General features: G+C 36.8%; 1 long non-coding RNA gene across 1 annotated transcript in view; it reads right to left on the minus strand.

Annotated features, from left to right (window-relative positions):
- Positions 1–6,788, minus strand: part of LOC149237905 (uncharacterized) — a 91,947-nt gene extending 85,159 nt beyond the window's left edge. The window contains exon 1 of the long non-coding RNA XR_016245328.1: positions 6,670–6,788. This is a non-coding gene — a long non-coding RNA (uncharacterized LOC149237905). The remainder of the gene's footprint in view (positions 1–6,669) is intronic.
- Between the last annotated feature and the right edge of the window lie 2,433 nt (positions 6,789–9,221).

Here is a 9,221-nt window from a genome sequence, read left to right on the forward strand (position 1 = left end):
TCTAGCTTAGCCTAACCTAGTCTAACCTACTCTAGCCTAACCTACTCCAACCTAGCCTAACCTACTCTAGCCTAGCCTATCCTAGCCTAACCTACTCTAGCCTAGCATATCCTAGCCTAACCTACTCTAGCCTAGCCTATCCTAGCCTAACCTACTCTAGCCTAGCCTATCCTAGCCTAACCTACTCTACTCTAGCCTATCCTAGCCTAACCTACTCTAGCCTAGTCCAACCTAGCCTAACCTACTCTAGCGTAGCCTAACCTAGCCTAACCTACTCTAGCCTAGCCTATCCTAGCCTAACCTACCCTAGCCTAACCTATCCTAGCCTAACCTACTCTACTCTAGCCTAGTCCAACCTAACCTAGCCTATCCTATCCTATCTTATCCTAGCCTAACCTACTCTACTCTAGCCTAAATTAGCCTACCTTACCCTATGCTAGCCTACCTATTCTAACATACTCTAGCCTAGCCTATCCTATCCTATCCTAGCCTAGCCTAACCTAGCCTATCCTAGCATAGCCTAACCTACTCTACTCTAGCCTATCCTAGTCTAACATACTCTAGCCTAGTCCAACCTAGCCTAACCTACTCTAACCTAGCCTATCCTAGCTTAACCTACTCTAGCCTAGCATATCCTAGCCTAACCTACTCTAGCCTAGCCTATCTTAGCCTATCCTATCCTAGCCTAGCCCAAACTAGACTAACCTACTCTAGCCTAGCCTAACCTAGCCTAGCCTAACCTAGCCTAACTACTCTACCCTAGCCTATCCTAGCATAACCTACTCTAGCCTAGCCAATCCTAGCTGAACCTACTCTACTCTAGCCTATCCTAGCCTAACCTACTCTAGCCTAGTCCAACCTAGCCTAACCTACTCTAGCCAAGCCTAACCTATCCTAGCCTACTCTAACCTAGACTAACCTAACCTAACCTACTCCAACCTAGCCTAACCTACTCTAGCCTAGCCTATCCTAGCCTAACCTACTCTAGCCTAGCCTATCTTGGCCTAACTTATCCTAGCCTAGTCCAACCTAGCCTAACCTACCCTATCCAAGCCTAACCTAGCCTAACCTACTCTAGCCTAGACTATCCTAGCCTAACCTTCTCTAGCCTAGCCTATCCTAACCTAACCTACTCTACTCTAGCCTATCCTGGCCTAACCTACTCTAGCCTACTCCAACCTAGCCTAACCTAGCCTAACCTACTCTAACCTAGACTATCCTAGCCTAACCTACTCTGGCCTAGCCTATCCCAGCCTAACCTACTCTATCCTATCCTATCCTAGCCTAACCTATCCTATCCTAGTCCAACCTAGCCTAACCTACTCTAGCCTAGCCTATCCTATCCTAACCTACTCTAGCCCAGCCTGTCCTAGCCTAACCTACTCTAGCCTAGCTTGTCCTAGCCTAACCTACTCTACTTTAGCCTATCCTAGCCTAACCTACTCTAGCATAGTCCAACCTACCCTAACCTACTCTAGCCTAGCCTAACCTAGCCTAACCTACTCTAGCCTAGCCTATCTTATCCTATCTTATCCTAGCCTAACCTACTCTACTCTAGCCTAGCCTAGCCTACCTTACCCTATGCTAGCCTACCATAACCTACCCTAACCTACTCTATTCTTTCCTACCCTAGCCTAGTGTACAATAGGCTAGCCTAGACAAGTGCTACCCTACTGTAGCATAGGCTAGCCTATCCCTCCCCTATTCTCGCATAGCCTAACCTACTATAGCCTAGCCTATCCTAGCCTAACCTATCCTCTCATAGTCAAACCTAGCCTAACCTACTCTAGCCTAGCCTAACCTACTCTAGCCTAGCCTATCCTAGCCTAACCTACTCTATCCTAGCCTATCCTTGCCTAACCTACTCTACCCTAGCCTATCCTAGCCTAACCTACTCTACTCTAGCCTCATTTGTATATTCTTAATTATGCAGCGGTATTTGTAAGACTTCACCTCTACCGGTAGGCCAGTTTAGAAATCATTCCTGCACCCCGGAAAGCCCTTGCCTAACCTACTCTAGCCTAGTCCAACCTAGCCTAACCTACTCTAGCATAGCCTAACCTAGCCTAACCTACTCTAGGCTAGCCTATCCTAGCCTAACCTACTCTAGCCTAGCCTATCCTAGCCTAACCTACTCTACTCTAGCCTAACCTACTCTAGCCTAGTCCAACCAAACCTAGTCTATCATATCCTATCTTATTCTAGCCTAACCTACTCTACTCTAGCCTAACCTAGCCTACCTTACCCTATCCTAGCCTACCCTAACCTATCCTAACTTACTCTATTCTTTCCTACCCTAGCCTAGCGTACAATAGGCTAGCCTAGACTAGCGCTACCCTACTATAGCATAGCCTAGCCTAGCCCTCCCCTATTCTAGCATAGCCTAACCTACTATAGCCTAGCCTGTCCTAGCCTAACCTATCTTAGCCTAGTCAAACCTAGTCTAACCTACTCTAGCCTAGCCTAACCTAGCCTAACCTACTCTAGCCTAGCCTATCCTAACCTAAGCTACTCTATCCTAGCCTATCCTAGCCTAACCTACTCTAGCCTAGCCTATCCTAGCCTAACCTACTCTACTCTAGCTTATCATAGCCTAACATACTCTAGCCTAACCCAACCTAGCCTAACCTACTCTAGCCTAGCCTAGTCCAACTTAGCCTATCTTATCCTAGCCTAACCTACTCTAGCCTAGCCTATCCTACTCTAGCCTAGCCTAACCTAGCCTAACCTACTCTAGCCTAGCCTATCCTAACCTAAGCTACTCTATCCTAGCCTATCTTAGCCTAACCTACTCTAGCCTATCCTATCCTAGCCTAACCTACTCTACTCTAGCTTATCCTAGCCTAACATACTCTAGCCTAATCCAACCTAGCCTAACCTACTATAGCCTAGCCTAGTCCAACCTAGCCTATCTTATCCTAGCCTAACGTACTCTAGCCTAGCCTATCCTACTCTAGCCTAGCCTATCCTAGCCTAGTCCAACCTATCCTATCTTAGCCTAACCTACTTTAGCCTAGCCTATCCTAACATAGCCTAGTCTATCCTAGACTAGCCTATCCTAGCCTAACCTACTCTAGCCTAAGCTATCCTAGCCTATCCTACTCTAGCCTAGCCTAACCTATTCTAGCCTAGTCCAACCTAGCATAACCTACTCTAGCCTAGCCTAACCTAGCCTAACCTACTCTAGCCTAGCCTAACCTAGCCTAACCTACTCTAGCCTAGCCTATCCTAGCCTAACCTACTTTAGCCTAGCCTAACCTAGCCTAACATACTCTAGCCTAGCCTAACCAATTGTAGCCTAGCCTATCCTAGCCTAACCTACTCTACTCTAGCCTATCCTAGCCTAACCTACTCTAGCCTAGTCCAACCTAGCCTAACCTACTCTAGCGTAGCCTAACCTAGCTTAACCTACTCTAGCATAGCCTATCCTAGCCTAACCTACTCTAGCCTATCCTATCCTAGCCTAACCTACTCTAACCTAGCCTATCCTAGTCTAGTCCAACGTAGCCTAACCTACTCTAGCCTAGCCTAACCTAGCCTAACCTACTCTAACCTAGCCTAACCTACTCTAGCCTAGCCTATCCTAGCCTAACTTACTCTACCCTAGACTATCCTAGCCTAACCTACTCTAGCATACCCTATCCTAGCCTAACCTTCTCTACTCTACCCTATCCTAGCCCACCCTAACCTAGCCTAACCTATCCTAGCCTACTCTAGCCTAGGCTAACCTACTGCAACCTAGCCTAAACTACTCTAGCCTAACCTATCCTAACCTATCCTACTCTAGCCTAGCCTATCCTAGCCTAGCCTATCCTAGCCTATCCTACTCTAGCCTAGCCTATCCTAGCCTAACCTATCCTAGCCTAGTCTAATCTAGCCTAACCTACTCTAGCGTAGCCTAGCCTAGCCTAACCTACTTTAGCCTAGCCTATCCTAGCCTAACCTACTCTAGCCTAGCTTATTCTAGCCTAACTTACTCTACTCTAGCCTATCCTAGCCTAACCTACTCTAGCCTAACCCAGCCTAGACTAACCTACTCTAACCTAGCCTAACCTACTCTAGCCTAGCCTATCCTAGCCTAACCTACTATAGCCTAGCCTATCCTAGCCTAAGTTACTCTACTCTAGCCTATCCTAGCCTAACCTACTCTAGCATAGCCTAACCTATTGTAGCCTAGCCTATCCTATGCTATCTTATCCTAGCCTAACATACTCTACTCTAACCTAGCCTATCCTACCTTACCCTATGCTAGCCTACGCTAACCTACCCTAACCTACTCTATTCTTTCCTACCCTATCCTAGCGTAATATAGCCTAGCCTAGACTAGCGCTACCCTACTATAGCATAGCCTAGCCTAGCCTTCCCCTACTCTAGCATAGCCTTGCCTAAGCATAACCTAACCTACTCTACTATCCTAGCCTATCCTATCCTATCCTAGCCTAACCTAATCTACTCTAGCTTAGCCTACCCTACCTTACCCTATGCTAGCCTACCTTAACCTAGCCTAACCTACTCTATTCTTGCCTGCCCTAGCCTAGCCTACTATAGCCTAGCTTAGACTACCCTACTCTAGCACAGCCTAACCTGGCCCTCCCCTACTCTAGCATAGCCTGGCCTAAGCCTAACCTAACCTACTCGAGCCTAGCCTATCTTATCCTAACCTACTCTACTCTAGCCTAGCCTACCCTACCTTACCCTATGCTAGCCTACCCTAACCTACTATATTCTTGCCTACCCTAGCCTAGCCTACTATAACCTAGCCTAGACTAGCGCTACCCTACTCTAGCATAGCCTAGACGAGCGGTACCCTATTCTAGCATAGCCTAGACTAGCACTACCCTATTCTAGCATAGCCTAGCCTACTCTAGTATAAAACAACTTAGCCTATTCTAACATACTCTAATCTGCCCTAGCTTACCTTAGCCTATTCTAGAGTAGCCTAGCCTAGCTTAGCCCATTCTATGCTTAAGTAGCCTAGTCTATTTTAGTCTATCCTAACCCACTCTAGCTTATCCAAGCCTATTTTAACACAATCCAAAGTTATAAAAATTTATATATAAAACATTTAGTAGAAAAACATATTCGAAATCAATCTTAATACACTTTTACATTAGATATATAAATTTAAATCAATTTAAATATAAAAAGATTATCACTTTTTGTATATAAATTCAAACATTTTTCACTATGCAATATATTCTAATTAAATGAATATACCATATTACATTATTCTAATTAAAAAATATACCATATTACATTTAATCTTTAATAAAAATATATAATGTAGAACTTAATAACATATGAACTATCTGAAATTTTAAAATATATACAATGTAGAACTCTATAAGATATCAACTATCTATATTTTAAAATATTTTAAAAAATAAATTTAATTTAATAGTATTAATATAAAAAAATTATTTAAAAATAAATACTATAAATAAAAGAAATATAATAAAATTTATTTAAAATAAATTAATCTTAATAATATCTATTTTAAAAATAAAATATATTAAATTTAAAAAATATATATATATATATATATATTAAATAAATAAAATATATTAAATTTAATATATATATATATATATATATATATATATATATATATATATATATATATATATAATTTAATATAACTATTCCTAAATGAGAAATATATCTGTAAATGGTATAAACCTAAAACTGAGTGCAAATGAATAATTCAAAATCAGTTTCAGAAAGCCAATAAATCTAATTTAAAAACCAATTCAAGATCAGTGTTAGAGAGCCAATTTATCTAAACTAAGTCAAACGAAATTTCGATTATGGAGCGGCCATGAAAACAGCAACAGATTTTGAGGAGGCCAACCACAATCTTTTTTTGATTTGCTAAGCAATCTAGTTTGAGAGAAGATTTTGATTTTGATCAAAAACATACACAGGTAGTTTTTGAGAAGCAGGGCAAAGAGAAAACGCTATTCAAATGCAATTTTACTTATTGATATCAAATATTTCAAATGCAATTTTAATCATTGATAACAAATATTTTGAGGCACGAAACTTTCCAAGCAAAAAAGTAAGTTCCAGGTCTCTACATCAAAAGATACTCTGTCACAATGCACACGGCCAGAAATGAATTTCTCCTATCAGAATTAATAAAATGTAAATAGTGTGATTCATATGGTAAAAAAATCACAATACAGATTTTGTGTCATTAAATTTCTAGTACTCTAACCTGTATGCATCCCATAAGAAATAAACAAACATTATGCCACCCTGTACCCTGTCTCGGTTTGAAATGAGACGTTCATTTAAGCGAAGGCAGAAACACTTTCACCCTTTTTAACCAAGACACAACAAAATCTGAAACGCTTATTTGAATTTTTTTTACCAATTATCATTTTCTAAGAGAATCAGGAAAATTAGGGCCAGATGCAAAACGCCAAAACATAAATTAGTGAATAAAAAAATAGTAAGTAAATAAATGCACAAATTACATTAAAATCTACCCAAAAAAATCTGATAAATAAATACTAACCAAAAGATTATGAAAAACAATTATATGCAGAACAATTATAGAGATTTGGATATTTAGATATTTACATAATTACAGTAAAAATCTGCACAGAAAAACAATGAATATTAATGAAAAGATCAAAAAAAAATTTACATAAATTTTAGAAATACCTCTAAAGATGGTGAACCATGAAAGAGTACATCCATGGAAGTAGTAATTCCTCCCACTGAAGCGCGACATTCATTCATGCACAAAACGAGGCGAGTTTGCAGGCGTAGGCGCAGCGAATGAAGGCCAAGAACTAACGAATCATAGAGCGTTTAGCTTTTTAGAACTAACGAAGCGGATCGGATAGCGTTTAGCTTTTTAGAACTAACGAATAAGTTTTAGCTGTTTTAGCTTTTAGCTTTTTTTAGCTTTTAGGTTGTTTTAGCCCTTTTTTTTTTTTAGCTTTTAGGTTTTTTAGCTTTAGTTTTTTTAGCTTTTAGGTTTTATTTTAGCTTTTTTAGCTTTTAGGTTTTTTAGCTTTAGTTTTTTTATTAAAGTTTTTTGAATTTCGGTTTACTTTTTTATGCAGCGTGCATTTTTTTTAAGGGGATAATCTGATAGATTTTATTGGAGTATTGTTAAGAGTTCAGAATTAGAGGGATCTCATTATTTAAAAGATGTAAATTGAAATTGAATGATGCTTTAAAAAATAAAGATGAGTAGTAAGATATCTTTACTTTTAAGACATTTTATTATTTTGCTAAAAGTTTGTGTGTTGTGTTGTGATGTGAATTTTCACATTTATGTAATATTTTTAAAAAGTATTTGTTATATTGCTTTAAAAAATAAATTCTATCAAAATTTTGGTTTTGGAATTTAATATTATTGATGAAAGGCATCATTATTTTTTCACATTTATATAATATCTAAAAAAAATCATTGGTGAAAGATAACGTTAGTTTTAGCATTTATATAATATTTAAAAAAATTCATGAGTGGAAGACAACTTAGCTTTTTGTATTTATAGAATATTTTCAAAAATATTTCATTGGTGAAAGACATGGTTTTTGGCATTTATAGAATATTAAAAAAAAACATTTATACTTCAAAAATATTTCATTGATGAAAGACATGGTTATTTTTGGCATTTATAGAATATTTTAAAAAAAATTGGTGAGTGGAAGACTGTTATTTTTCCCATTTATATAATATTTTAAAAAAATAATCATTGGTGAAAGACATCGTTATTTTTTGTATTTATATAATATTTTAAAAAAATTCATTTGTGGAAGACATTGTTATTTTTCTAAAATCTTATATGTTGCATATTTCCACAGTTATATATATATATATATATATATATATATATATATATATATGGAATTTTTTAAACACATTCATTAATTAATTAATGCAAATTTAATATTTTATTTTCATAACCATTTGTATTTAGAATCCATTCTTCATTGTGTTACAATAAACCCGCATTCATTAATTAATTTTATTTAATGCAAATATTTGTATTCTCATAACTATTTGTATATTAAGAAAGACAATCAAAATGTTTTTGCAATTACTAATGCATACATAAAATATTTTAAATATTCATCAACATCATATAAATAAATACTCCAAATATCTATGTGCTACATAATAATAAAAAATTCAAAACCTTAATACATTAATACACTAATATAAATAAATATTCCAAAAGGAGTTTTCAAATAGTGTTGTTCTCTTAATATCTGGGGACTCCTTGAGTGTTATAAATTGGTTTAATGATTCTCAAAGATGTCACATCTGCTATCAATTTTAGAAGAGATCTTACAACTAAAACAAGCATTTGATTATGTATCTTGTTGCCACATTTATAGGAAGATGAACTATGAAGTGGCTTTTCTGTCTAAGGAGGGCACTATACACATTTTGGGCACTTGGAAAATCTCGAAGCATACAGATGGGGCAGTTTGGGGGCACCAACATCAGCCTTTCACCGAATGATAACATTTGCTCTTTTTTTGGTTTTAATGTGATCACTTATTTATCCTCCACCTAGTATCAATCAACATTTTGATGAGGATTTGATATGACGAAGATGGTCCTTATACATGATTTCTGTTTTGTGACATTACACTTCACAACAAAAGTTTTTATACAAAATTATATGGATATGTACATGGATTCAATTTTTTGATGTTATATCATTTTATTTTTTGTCCTTGCATTACAATTGGAATGCACATAAATGCAGACAGTGTATGTAACCTTTTCCTTAATAAAATGTTATGATATTTTCTTTCGAGAAAGAAAAAATAGACACTGCAAACATTAGTACATGTAATTTAAGTAATAACAAGACAATTCAAATAGTACATCAAGGTATTTCCATACAAAAGATTTAAAATAATACATTAATATAAATATATTCAAATATATAAAAAAATATTAAAAATTATATTCATTACATATAAACGAGAGTTGCATGGAGAAAATATCTCCGGGGTTGCAAATATTGTAGGTGAAAATAAAATCAAAATTTATGACTGCAAAAATTAATTTTGTTCTCGTAAATTTCAAAACTTTGCAATAATCATAGAGACAAAAATATATAAATAGACTAATGTAGGTAGAGGGAATTCCAACAAAATAATTACACGTCTGCTACATATACAAAACTGAAGCTAGCTACACACATGCTATGATTTGCAAAAACACTACCCATAAGGGCTTGCTA

Source organism: Pinus tabuliformis, chromosome 8 (assembly GCF_031772625.1).
Source record: "Pinus tabuliformis cultivar Carrire ecotype Pingquan chromosome 8, CPIR1, whole genome shotgun sequence".
NCBI lineage: Eukaryota > Viridiplantae > Streptophyta > Pinopsida > Pinales > Pinaceae > Pinus > Pinus tabuliformis.